At 47.8% G+C, this 14,036-nt stretch overlaps 1 protein-coding gene across 1 annotated transcript in view; it reads left to right on the forward strand.

Moving 5' to 3' along the window:
- Positions 1-14,036, forward strand: part of KCNH5 (potassium voltage-gated channel subfamily H member 5) — an 875,857-nt gene that overhangs the window by 372,617 nt on the left and 489,204 nt on the right. The gene's annotated exons all lie outside the window — the stretch shown is intronic.

Here is a 14,036-nt window from a genome sequence, read left to right on the forward strand (position 1 = left end):
GTTCAAACGTGAAAGTAGACTAGATTAATTTATTTCAGCAGGCTCTTCATCAGGACAAATTTATGATGCACCCAACGTTGCGGAAATATATGACACCAAATTAGAGTTCTTTGAGATGCTAGTAGTTTGAAACCCTCATCAAAGGCAACAGGGCTCAAAGGATCCCCAAGGTCCTCTTTGATAACATTCTTTTGGCTGCAGTAAATTCCGTAGCAATGGGGGGGACAATAGCTTCACTCCTGATTCGTCGCAATGCACAATATACATGTGAAAAGGTTCAAACGTGAAAGTAGACTAGATGAATTTATTTCAGCAGGCTCTTCATCAGGACAAATTTATGATGCACCCATCGTTGCGGAAATATATGACACCAAATTAGAGTTCTTTGAGATGCTAGTAGTTTGAAACCCTCATCAAAGGCAACAGGGCTCAAAGGATCCCCAAGGTCCTCTTTTAGACTCTACAATACAACAATATTTAGTTGACTAATTCCCAGAGACAGAGGAGCTCTCCAACACCAAATAAAGGACCTGATTTAGATCTTTGTGAACGGGTACTCCATCACAGTGGTGACTGATATCCGGTCCGCCAAAATATAAATCCCATATTATATCATGGGATTTATACTTCCATCAATGTTGTGACAGAGTAACTCATCCACCAAGATCTAAATCAGGCCCTAAGCCTGAGATGCACCCCACTTCGTTCTATCTGGAGCAACTCATTTGATAAGGTTGTATTCAAGATTTTGTTGAATCATTATATGTTGCACTGATTTTCTAGCAGGTCTACATGAATCATTGTTTTTCTTACAGGTTAACATACCCAGGTTCTAAGTAGCACAGGTTTGTCCACTGTGTTATTATTGTATTATAGCAGCCATTTTTTTTTGTTTAACATTTTTTTATTGAGAGTTTTATTCTTCATAGTACACCATAATGCATGTGCAAGTTAGTTGGTATGTCAGGTATATACAGACAGGCAAATAATATAGACACTTTATGTTGCTGCCGTCCCATTATACATCGCCCATATCGACTGAGAGTTATCCCATCGTTCAACCGTATTTCTCCGCTAGGAAAACAGTGTGGGATGTAGTGGGATGGCTGCCGCTGTGTGCCTGGCTGAGTGGGGTTCCGCGATGATGCTGGTTGGTATGTAGTCCCCTACTCCATTTTGGTGTCCCTCCTTGCTTAATGACCATGTGTGTGCTCCCAATGTGTAAGTTTCTACTCTGCGGTGTTAAAGGGTGTACATGAAACTGTGAAAAAAGGGTGGGGATGGGAGGGGGTTGTTGGGGTCTGGGGGAATCCGAGTAATTTGCAGGAAAGAAGGAGGAGAAGAACAGAAAAACAAAAGGAAATGGTGCGTCAGGTATTTACTCTGCGGTAGGTACAAGTACATCTGTGAGGTGTCTACGGTGTCAGACTCGGGATGGGAGAGATATCTACAGTGAGGCTATGTTTCCCTGCAGTAGTCTGGGAGCCTGTCAAGTGGGTCCCGATGCATGATCGGCTTTTTATATGGAGCAGCTTTTGCGCCGTGGTATGTGCTGATTCTATCAGGGACAGGGGTGGGGTTTGGGACTGGGCTGGTGTGTCCCTGGGTGAACCGTCTTCTGTGGTCTATTGCGTGAACTGGAACAAGAGTTGCACCCACTCCATCGAGATGGGGTGTTTACAAATCCCCTTCACCTCCTCATCTCTCAATATGGCTCCTTCTGCTGCCCCCATTTTTTAACACTCCGATCCAGGCTGCCCCTGAGGGTTTTGCTGGAACCCTACAGTACATGGCTATCCCCCTCTTTGCCAAGAGTAGGGATAGGAACACAAAGCGACACTGCACCTTTTCTATCTTCCGCCTGCGGAAGAGCCCCAGAGCACAGGCCTCCCATGAGGTGATATGCATAAGATGGACTGCCGTCTCTAGAACCCGGTGTATACTGCCCCAATATGATAGAATCACGGGAAAGTCCCAGAACATGTGCTTGAAGTTTGCAGTGGGCGTTTGGCACCTGGGCATGCAAAATGTGTGTCTGGGTAAAAACGATGGAGCTTATGCGGTGTTAGGTAGGCGCGGTGTAGAATGTTAAATTGTATGTTTTTGAATCGTGCATCCGCGATACTTTCTTTGGGTATTCTAAGGCCTTTTCCCATTCCTTGCCGTGAAGCACTCGACCTATCTCGTCTTCCCATTTCTGATGTAGGGCCTGTAGTGGGGCCGCTATCAGCTCCCTTATTGCTTTATAGTGCCAGGTAACTAAGTGTCTGCCACTGCCCATTCTGAGGATGGTGTGTAGCACTTGGTGTGTCAGTGGTTCCCCGCCGGTAAGATCCCAATATTGTCGTGCACTGCCTACCAGCCGTCTGTGCACCAGGAATTGCCCCAGGGGAAGATCGTAACTATCGCACATTTGAGCATAAGTTTTCAGTTGCCCGTCCTCAAACAAAGCCCCTATCTCTGTCACCTCGTGCTTCGTCCATACCCGAAGGGCACCAGAAGTGTAGTAGTTCTCGTTCTGTGGGAATCCCACTATTGGAAGCAATGGGGAGTATAGAGGTGTACCCCTGAAAGTCGGTGTATGCGTAGCATGCATTTGCGGGCTATTGTCACTTGTAAGGGGTGTGTGCTCATTGGTCTGGTTCCCGGCATCAGCAGTCTCTGGATGGCCGGGAGGGGTATCCGGCAGTCATTAGTAAATGTTTCCTCTATGTGGCATTCTGCCATCCAATGGGACAGCCACTGGATCTGAGCTGCCAGAAAATAGGCCTCGAAAGATGGGGCCCCCAGGCCCCCCTGTGTTGTGGGCAAGTAGAGGGTTCATAAGGCCACTCTAGGTCTACCGCCACCAATATATCAATGTCGTGAGTAATGTGTCTAGTTCTTCAAAAAAGGTAAATGTGTGGAGCTGCCTGGGCACCATTATCATCTTCGCCAAGGCTACACGTTTTATAGGAGCCAAGGGAAGGATCTTCCAGAAGGCTACTGCCGCTCGAAGTCCTGCCAACGTTCTATGGTGGTTCCCCTCATAGAGGTCTTCATGCAAGTGATACAGTCTCATGCCTAGGTATCTGGGTGCCGCAGCACTCCACTCGAGTGTCTGGGGTCCTATCGTGATCTCCGAGGGGGCAAGGTGGGGGCTGAGCGGAAAGATCATTGATTTCCCCCAATTAACTTTAAGTCCGGAGACCTCTGCGAAGGTATGTATTATTGTCCATATTGGTGTGAGATCTCTTGTGATATCTCGCACATAAATCAAAAGAGCATCGGTGTATAATGACATGCAATGAATCGTATCTGCAATTGGGATACCTCAGGCTTCACCCTCCTGACGTAAACGAATGGCCAAGGGTTCCACTGCCAAGGCAAAAAGCAGGAGGGATAAGGGGCACCCCTGTCTCGTACCCCTCTCCACCGCAAGTGGGGTCGAAATGTACTTTCGACCTTTCACCCTAGTGATGAGGCTCTCATAGAGACGTTTGGTATATGCCATTAGAGTCAGGCCAACACCTATCTTACGAAGGGTTGCAAATAAATAGGGCCACGCGAGCGTATCAAAGGCTTTTTTTGAGGATTAAAATAAGGCATGAGGTTCGTGGGAAGTGGTCCCGTGCCTTACCCTGTATATAGAAGAGCCTACGTATGTTCTGCGATACATTACGCCTGGGAAGAAAGCCATTTTGGTTTGGGTGGTTCATTTGCGGGAGGAGCTGGATGTAGCGTTCTGCTAATATTTTCCCTAAAATTTTGTAGTCCGCATTAAGTAGTGTTATGGGCCTGTATGAGGCTGGAAGTGTGGGATCTCTATTTGGTTTGAGGAATGTCACCAGGGTAGATTCCCTGATGAATGTCACGAGGGTAGATTCCCTGAGCGAGCTGGGGAGTTCGCCCCTCTTCAATGCGTCGTCGTACATGGTCACTAGTTGTGGCGACAACTGTCTCGAGAAGGCGGAATAGTATTCAAGGGGAAGGCCGTCCATTCCTGGAGCTTTCTGGCATGCTAATGCCCTGATCGTGCTGGTAACATCCGGGGAGGTTATCTTTTTGTCTAGTGCCTTTCCGTCCATCGGTGGAATGCCTGGTAGGGGAGTGGAGGAACTGAGTCAATATCTGGTTGCGATAACTGTGGCGGGGCACAGTAGATGCCTGTGTAATAGTCGTGGAAGATGCAAAGTATATCTGCTTGGGATTGTTTAAGAGTACCAGCCTCGTCCCGTAGTGCTGTGATAGGTGGCATGTCCTTGTCTTGTCTCGCGAGCCAGGCGAGAAGTGCACCTGCTCTATTCCCCTCTCTATGTGCTCGGGCAGCATATTCTCTGAAATTGTATTTACGAAGGTCATCTATGGTTTCCGCGTATGATGTTTTCGCAGTCGCCACCAGTGCAGGCGTAGCCTCCCCGGCATCTAGCTTTTTTGTAAGATCTGCTAATCGTAGTTCTGTGGTCCGTAGTGACTGCTCTAGCACCTAGCGAACCCCTACTATGTGTTGAATACAGTGTCCCCTTACGTCTATATTGAATGCGTCCCATTCCACCGATTTGGATGAGGCCGTGTTTGCATTCGGTAAGAAATATTCCTAAATATGTTCACTGTGTGTGTGACAGAACGCCTAATCTGTGAGGCATTCCTGGGGCAATTTCCACGTGTGCACCGGGGGATGTGGTGGCCTCCATCTAAGGACCACAGTGTGTGCATCATGATTGGACAAAACTCTTCCTAGGTAGTCAGTGTGTCTTATTTGAGGGAGTAATGCCTCCAAGCAGAGGAATCTGTCGAGTTGTACCCTGAGGTTGTGTGGGACGGAGTGGAATGAGTATATCTTAGTGTTCAGATTCCTGTCTCGCCATGCATCTTCTAGTGACCACGGGGTAACCCAAGTTTTAAAAAGCTCTGTCTGTTTTGATGCAGGTGAATGTATCGGCGGGGGATGCGATCTGTCCAACCCAATGTCTAGGGTGCAATTATAGTCTCCCCCCAGTAACCACAGTACTGTTGTGTAGTGTGCTAAGACCTCAGTGAGGCGGGACCAGTACTGCTCTTGCTCCACGTTGGGAGCACATATGCTTCCTATCAGTATCTCTTTTCCCTCGAGGTGCCCTGCTATCAGGGAGTATCTGCCTTCCTTGTCGACTACCCTGGATTGTTCTTTAAAGGGGATCCCAGGCCTAATCCAGATTAGGGTTCCTCTGGCAAACGCCGAGTATTTTGTGGCACATATTATACCCCGCCATTTTTTGCATGGGCTATCCACCTCTGTCTTTGTAAGATGCGTCTCCTGGAGGAGTACTATCTGGGCCTGCTGTCTTTTCATATAAGCATCATTTGCATATCGATTGTTTGCTGTCTGCATACCCCTGACATTTCATGTTACCACTTTCAGGTCCGTGTTAGGGAGCCTAGCTGTCATAGTACCTGATGTCTAGGCGTTGTTTTACATAGTGGGGCACCCCCTTCTGCGCTCGTGCCCTCCTCCCTCTTGTGTGACGACCTCTATGAATCCTACCAACATCTTGCATGATGTGTATTCGGTTCCCCAGGGATGTGTGTGGGAAATAAACCAGGGGGAAAGTAACATTAACAAACGGGAAACTATCCCAACTAGAAGGACCTATCACTCGGGGCGGTACGTCCAAGCTGCACAACATGTGCTAACTTTAGTTCGTTTCACAGGGTGTGTGGTCTTCAGCTTCCACCAGCTGCTCTCGCTACCGCAGCCCTATCATTGTCTATGTCATCCAGGTGCCCAAATTTGTCTACAGCAATCAGTGTTGTGTGGTGTAGTCTGCTATGACGGTGGGTTGTCCAGCCGCCCAAATGCGGGATCATCTGCCATAGTCCTGGTGTGGTGACCCTACATGAGTAGATAGCTCATGGATCTTGAACGGTTCCCTACATTTTCTTCAGGGTATGCACTGGCGACCCTGAAAGTTCAAATTAAAGTGTCTGCCTTTTGAGGGGTCACTATTGGCGAAGTAATGGAGCCATCCCTCGGTGTGTTCCCGTTGTTACCCTCCTCTTCTGATGTGAATATGTGCAGCCCCTTTTGCCGTCCAAGCTGTCCCCCGGGAGCCCCACCTCCGCAGCCGCTTGGAGTGCTTTTCGGAGTTCTGCGATGATCTGGGTAAAATCTGTAGAGTTTTTACTGGAGGAATCTGAGCGTGAGTAGAGTTGGGTGAGTGTGACTCTTTTCTGCTGATGCCGTTGGCGGCGCGGAGGGCGATTGGTTTGTGACTTTCTGGGATTCATCACATTCGTCAGGTGTTGTTCAACCCAATCATTGGCCAACGCGGGGTCCGAGAAGAAATGCGTGTTCCCATCGTGAATAATCTTAGGTCTGGCCGGGAACAGGAGCGCATATTGGACGTTCTTCTTGCGTAGGACGCGTTTGACCTCTAGGAAGGTGGACCTTTGTTGTTGTACCGCTAATGAGTAGTCCGGGAACAACATGACCTGTTTGTCCTCCACTCTGATCATACCTTGTCTCCTAGCCACCCGAAGGATGGTGTCCCTGTCCTGATAATGGAGCAGTTTCAGGAGGAACGGTCTCGGGGATGACCCCGGTGGTGGTTTTCGGGCCGGGACCCTGTGTGCTTGCTCAATGTAGAAGAAAGGGGTCAGTTCCCCTGCCAGGGTGAAGGTCGCAATCCACGTTGCGATGTAGCTGAGAGGATTGGTACCCTCCACTCCTTCTGGTAAATTGATAATGCGGATAATGCTTCTCCGGGAACGTCCTTCTAAATCATCCGTTCTGTCCTCCAGAATCTTCATCCACGCTTGCAGGTTTTTCAGGATGTCTTGTTGTTGTTGCACTTGCTGTTCTAGGGTTGTCAGCATCGAGTCCCCTTGTTTTACCTTGTCCGCCAGTTTCCTGTGGTCGTCCCGGAGCAGGTTGAGATCCGTGGCCAGCTCCTCGAACTTGTGCTCCATGGACTCTCTTGATTGTTCAATCGCTGTGTGGCGGGGTAACAGTGACTGAGTCAGAGAGGTTACTGGTGCGCTTAAGGGAAGGTTTTATTTTCATAAACACTTTTCTTTGCCGGCTTGTAAGTCTTTCTCTAGCAAAGGCCGCCGGGTCCGTTTTGATACTCCTTAGGGGATTCAGATTGTATGAGCTGCAGGTATTGGCTCAGATGACAGGCCCGCCGTAGTTCGGGGTCTCCCTCGATATCCGGAACCCAAAAGTAAACAAACAAAATAAACACAAAGATTAGGACGCTCGTCCTTACACAGGATCACGAGGGGCCGGGAGTGAGGGAAACCAAGTGCTCAAGTATCCACACGAGTGCAGCGAGGAAATGTGCTCTGGTGCTCGTGATAAAGGATAGGGTACCAGACTGTACAGGCACTATTTACAAAATATACAAGCGGTTCAGGTAGGGTTCTTTTATACTGTAGGATGGTTCCTTCTACCCACCCAAGCCGCCACTTTGCCCCGTACCTGTTCCAGCCATGCTCCTCCCGTGGGAACGTGGCATGGCGGCTCGTGGTGCTGGTGGCCTCCTGGCTTGTATGGAACGTCGGGGTTAGTCCACCTCTCGTACGCCTCGTCTACTTCTTCCTCCTTGGCTTCTGCTCGTGTTCTTCTCCTCCACTCCGAATCACCTTCCTCCTCCTGCGAAACACCGTCCGTTCTCTTCCGGGATCCTCCTTCCTTTGACGTGCCTTCCGAGGTGATGTCATACAGGGGAGGAGTTTCGTCTTGCTGGAAGCCCCAGTTAAAGGAGCCTTGTCCTTGTTCATCTCCACGATTCCACAACTGCCGAGTGTCCGAGATCCACTCCTCATTTTGGTAAGGGGCATCGTTCTGCTGAAAGGGGACATAAGTCGGTGAGAGTGGGACCGCTGACCACCAATCTCGTGTATCCTCTTGTTCATCGGGATCACGACCCACCCCGTCACACGCTGCTAGGACTTTGTCTAGTTTAGCCGACATCAAGTCTGAACTTGCCAAGTCCCCTCCCTGTGGTGAGGTTTGCTGCGTCGGGGACGGCACCCTTGGGGGCCCCGTGACCTGAGCCATGGTCATCGCCCGTTGGTGTCCCATGCTGGTTACGTCTTCTGTTGATTGTCTCCGGCGATCACTCGCAGCACTCTCCTTGCGTGTCAGACTTGTTGACACTGTCTGGGTACCCTTCACGGTCGCTATGATGTGCTGGGGGGGTCTCCCTTGCTCGAGGTGTAGTTACTGCTTGCTGCTACTACCTGGAACCCTCGCAGCCCCTCCCGGGGTGGGTCGGCGCCTCGCCCCAGGCCTCCGAGGACGGCCGCCTATGTATACAGCAGCTATATCACGCCCCCCGGACCCTGCAACCAGACTTAGTATTTTCAGGGCGTCACTGTGGCCCAGGTGGCATGTTTGGTTGTTAAGGGAGGTTGAAGCCACCAACTCCTGTTGTTCTCTTCATGTAATCCTCCCCTCGAGTGTGTGACTCCCTCGTGGAGAAGGGTGTCACGGTGACGGTCCGTCAGACTGGTGTCATCAGTGTTGTAGCCCTGGGGCATGCAGCGCTGGGTTGCAGAGCTTTCTTGATGCTGAATTGCTTAGGGCTCCTTGGAAGGCAGAAGCTTGCGTCCGTGCCCCCACCCTGGTCCTCTGGGGGTCACTGGGACATTTCTGGGTCTGCTGCTGGTACCGCTCTTTTCAGGAATGCCTCCAATGGTGGGTCGCAGGGCTCTCCTGGTCAGACCACTGGCAGGATCTGTGGTTAAATTATGCCCCCCCACCCCCAAGCCACTAAGAGCGTCCCCTTCAGGCAGGGGGACCCGCTATGTCTGGATACCCCCTCGGATGATCCGGGGATTCCCGGCGTGCCGTTCCATGTAGATGCGCATACAGGGCCCGCCCGTTGTGCTCGTCACCTCCCCTGCACGCCTTGAGGCCCGGCGCCGCTGCGGGGAAGGGGTGCTGCTACTGCTGGGAGATTAGCGCTGTCTGCCGCTGTGCCCCCTGCGGTGCTGCGTGTTTCATTATGGAGGCTGCTGCCGCACCGAGCAATGCGAGCGTGCCTCTCCCTCTCAGCAGGGCCTCCACTTGCGCTGAGGATCCAGCGATTCGGAGTCCGTTTTCCGCCGCAGTGGCGCTCTCACCTGCCCTCTTCAGCTTAGTGGCTCCACTCGGATGGTCTTCGGATGCCTCACAGGGATCACAAGTAGGCTCGGGGGAACCGCAACAGGCAGCCGCTCCTCCACCCCCAGTCCGAACTCAGGAGCTCTTAGGCTGCAACGGACGCCGCCATTTTATGATCTGGTCCTCAAGCCGCACCGTGGGCTCCTACACGTCTATCCGTGGCTCCCTGGGCACTCCGACGGGCCCAGCAGACTCCCCCTGCCGTCACTTGGGCTGTGCTGGGGATTGCCGTGCTGTATGGTCAGTTTAAGGCATAATTGGGGCAGGAATCTCGGGCTGCCCTGCGGAGCACTAGAGGAATTCTGTTACCATCTTGGCCCGCTTGGCCACATTATAGCAGCCATTGTTAATGCAAATATAGCATCACTAGAGATGTTAGTGGTTTTAATATTCGGAAAAGAGCAAATTCAACAAACATCAATAAGTGAATTGTTTGCCAACCTGGTAGATTCAGACCTCACTCGGGGAAAAGTTGTGCAAGCACACATTATAGAACACACTTTAGATCATCTTTTCTGCTGCAAAGATTCTGTCAAGATCCATGCACTCTTCTCCCTTCTGTCATCCGTCACAAACACTATTTCTCTATATTAGACTATACAGGGATGCTCATTAAGACGCCCTTGGACCACAGCAAAAAAATTATTACTAGCACTGAAATACCTTGTGAAGAAGGTGCTAATTGAGTAGTTAACAGTGACCAACACAAAAAAATTGTAATTATCTTTTCTAGGTGAGTTCCATCATGGATTTCCATTTCCTAGTTCAAGATTTCAGTTCTACAAAGAATTAGTTGCAAAACAAATTACTTACCCCACTATTAAATGAGACCAAAGAAGAAAAACAAATTCTTGAAATAAAGTGAGGGTGCAGATAGTCTTCATTATCTAAAATAAAGCATTTACTAAAAAGTTATGATTGCAAACCTCTAATTTATGAGTTCGGGAAACCTCTCGCTGCTTGCGCTATGGGGATACCATCATTGCTGATTAATGAAACATGACTATCCAAAACACTAGAGACTACCTACCAAGTGCTATAATGTGTTCTCCTGCCTGGTAAAACACTTTGTGGCAATCAGTACAACTATCATACTCTGATAGATTGATGTTCAATATCTGTTCATCACATTCAAATGTTTATGAAATCCAGTAAAGGTACAGACTCACCAGAAAGCATATTATCAGTACGCCTGGCGAGGAGTTCGCGGACAAAAAAAAACGTGGAGTTCCGCAATCGGCGGAGTGCATTTGGGACATGCCGTTCGTTGTGATTTTGAGGGCCAGGTGTTTGTCCCATGCTGTAAAATCATCACAAACAGCATCATGCGCAGCGCAAGAGGGCGCAGCTTCTTTTCTGCTGCTTGAGCAGATTGTCTACTCGAGCAGCAGTTTCCTCAATGCGAGCGGAAGGTTTTTCAAGGCAAGTGCTCGCATAAAGAAATCCAAAAGTCTGCGTTGAGAAATGTTGGCAGGAGATTGATTTTCCAGCTCGCACTCAACAACTAGACCTTGGCGGGTGCAAGCGGGTACAAATCTCACCGAATGGTGGATTGTCCATGCTCGCGCTCACCAACTGGACGTCTAGTTGCCGAGCGTGAGCGAAAAAACTATGCTGTTCTCGGTGGAGCAGAGGTTTTGGGAACTCCACGTGCTCCGCGGAGCATCAATTGCTGAAAACTCGGTGAACAGAGCAGAGTTTACCACTCAGGGTTTATTATCAGCAAGAATTTTTAAGGGCATAATTTTCCACCTCCTGGTCAGCCCCTGTTGCACTGTCACAAATACTTCTTTAAACTCAGCCATGATATTAACAGTGGTAAGGTTGGTATTTTTAACTTTTTAGTGCAAAATATCAAAGGTTTCTTTAGCAGGCATGAACAAAACGAATTCATTTCTAATCTCACCATGTTGTGAATCTGCTACAAACTATTGCAGTATTCCGACTCCAAGCTCTAAAATGTACAACAACCTTTTTGATCCTGCACAGGCAGACTTCAGCCCTGCCCAAGCATCTAGTTGGATATTGTGGTCATATTGGATGATGTGAAATAAGAGGTTGCTGATGGTTGTCATGGCTCTCATCTCTTTGGATTTGTTAGTTACCCTCAATGTCATTCTCCCCATCTCTAATAAATCGCAATATATCCATCGTTTATCACATGCTCAAGTGATCTTCCTTGCTTTGATTCTTCTCATACTTGCACTGTGAAGTCCTTATTGTACATGCGTGTTAAATGATAAGATGTTTAATTAGTGTCTCATCATTATCAATAATTGCATGATTTCCCGATGTTTAAAGATTAATCCCTGCACAGACATCGCATTGGCAATGTTATGTTACAGGTGGTACTTTATGAGTCTTCGGCATTCTCTGGAAATTTTTGGGTTCTTAGATTTTCTCTATTTACTACCCTTTTCAGTGACGAAATGTACATGAGAATTTCCAGTGTATGCTGTATGTTGTGATGTGTCTGCTCTTTGTCCTATTTTCTCTGATAGGCTAAATGCAAAGAATAGGAACGCCATGATTTTGAGCTTACACTGCTGAGATGGTCCCTAAAATGTCCTTATAAATTATATAAGATTCACATTTAGCAAAAATTCTCGTGCCTTGAATAAATTACTGCAAAGTAAAACGTTAGAGACCATTTTTGGCATAAGAGTGAATGAGAAGTGTCCACAGGACTTCGTTAAGTGGGGACCAATAATTAGAGCTTCAGTAATACTAGATGTAGTATTTAAACAGGGGGCGTTACTATTCCTGGAAATTGGGTTGCACCCAAAATCTATCCCCCAGTAGGAACAATCTTAGGAACTGGCATCAGGCAAGTTTTGGGTCGTAGTTGACATTTTCAGGTGATTGGGTCAACTCAAGATATGTGTCCTACCTGCTCTGACTTGCAACTGGTAACACTGCACTTTGACTTACAGTCCTATAGAATATTTAAACTGTAATATCTGTGGATCTGTACATCCTTTACAGATCTTTCATTCACGATATAGCACACGCAGGGCACTCTGCCACAGGAAATTGAAGACACTCAAGGACCTAGAATAGATATCAAACATCACTTATGTTTCAAGAAACGTGGGGAAACATGGGGACTGTAGTCATACCAACGAGTGCAGTCCTCATATGCCCAAGCAGGTCCTCAACACTCAGGTGAAGCACATGTTTTTGATAATGATTACCTGTGGACGCAGATTCTCAGGGCCCTCGGGTTAGGCACCGTGGCATAAGCCATGCTCCAGGCAGATCATACAATTGGGCTCTGATCTTGTTCTTTCCATTATACAGCTCCTCTCCTGTGCTGGGTAGTATATCTCAAGTCGTTCTCCGTCTGGAGCAAAAACAACAACTTCCAAAGCCCTGCCTGTAGACATATAACTCTCCTAGATAATGCTGGAAAGCTTTTCAAGGTGCGCAGAGGTATGCACGCCACGACAATTAGAAGAACAATACAATGTTATACACGCACATTAAGAGCAAATATAATTTTTAATCTTTCAATCCACTACATTCAGCAAGCTAATTCTACATTAAAATTCATGGATGGAATTTAAACAAGCATTGCATTTTTATTTTTTAGGAGCAGACAATCAAATACATTTTAAAAGTGCTAGAGTTGGCATGCTAAACATTCTTGCGACGGATAGAACACGCATCCAAGACTTGCTTTGGTAGTAGTATATCATAACTGGCAAAGAAAATTAAAATCCACACGCGTATACACATACAAATGCTAAAATAGCTACTTAAAAACCGGAGGCAAGACTTTCATTTTCCTTCTCGTTACAATCCAGGCAGACCAAATATAGCTTTGCCACGGACATGTATATCATTTGGCATCCGATCTAAGGCAAAGTACAAGTGTTTTGTGGCAAGTTGTCATCAACAACTGCTTGAACAGTGGAGCAAGCCATTTACAGTGTACGTGTCTGGTTTTATGCAAAACAGCAGAAAGTGTAACAGTGACTTCCGACCACCAAACTCGCCGTCGTAGAGTTTGGTCATAGATTGATTGGTTGCACATTTTGCCAGATTAAGTCTGGTAGGAAAAATATCTAGTTGGAATTTCAAATATTTGTCCATAACCTGCAATTGTTTAACTAGCAAATAATTAACAGTTTTGAAGAGTGTGTAGATTTAACGCTAGATTTGAGTTTTCAGCTCAAGAAAGCCTCATGGGTTATACATGTGTCCCAATTAAAATGGGCTGGATTAGACCAGAATTGACAAAGGCCAAGTTTGTTCAAACATTTTTTAACAAAGATCGGCCAAGTATTGTGCTGTAATTTTCCTGGGGTGATACCTAAAGACCGCTTTGAGAGAAGTGATCCCATAGCAGTTTCTATTTAAACACGGCCAGTACCTCACAGGGGCCAAGGATACAGTGTCGGAGACAGGCGCCAATCCCAACTAAAACAAGCATTTACAATGCAACGGTCTCGCGTTTGCAAAAGTTAGAGCTATTGCCATTGTAAATAACAACATGTTTATTTATGTGTTGCTTTTGAAAACAGATAAATAAATGGCATTGCCATTTACAATGTCAATAGCGTAATCTCTCGCAACTGCCACACACAAACACACAGACCCACACCCACACACACACAGAGGCCCACACACACCCAGAGACCCAGACACAGACACAGAGCCCCAGACACAGACACAGAGCCCCACACACACACACACACACACAGAAACACACACCCACCACAGAGCCACACACACACAGAGCCACACACACACATACACACACAGAGCCACACACACACAGAGCCACACACACACACACACACAGAGCCCCACACACACACAGAGCCACACACAGAGCCCCCCACACACACAGAGCTTTGAAAGAAGTGATCCCATAGCAGTTTCTATTTAAACACGGGCAGTACCT

This window comes from Lissotriton helveticus, chromosome 9 (assembly GCF_964261635.1).
Source record: "Lissotriton helveticus chromosome 9, aLisHel1.1, whole genome shotgun sequence".
Classification (NCBI taxonomy): domain Eukaryota; kingdom Metazoa; phylum Chordata; class Amphibia; order Caudata; family Salamandridae; genus Lissotriton; species Lissotriton helveticus.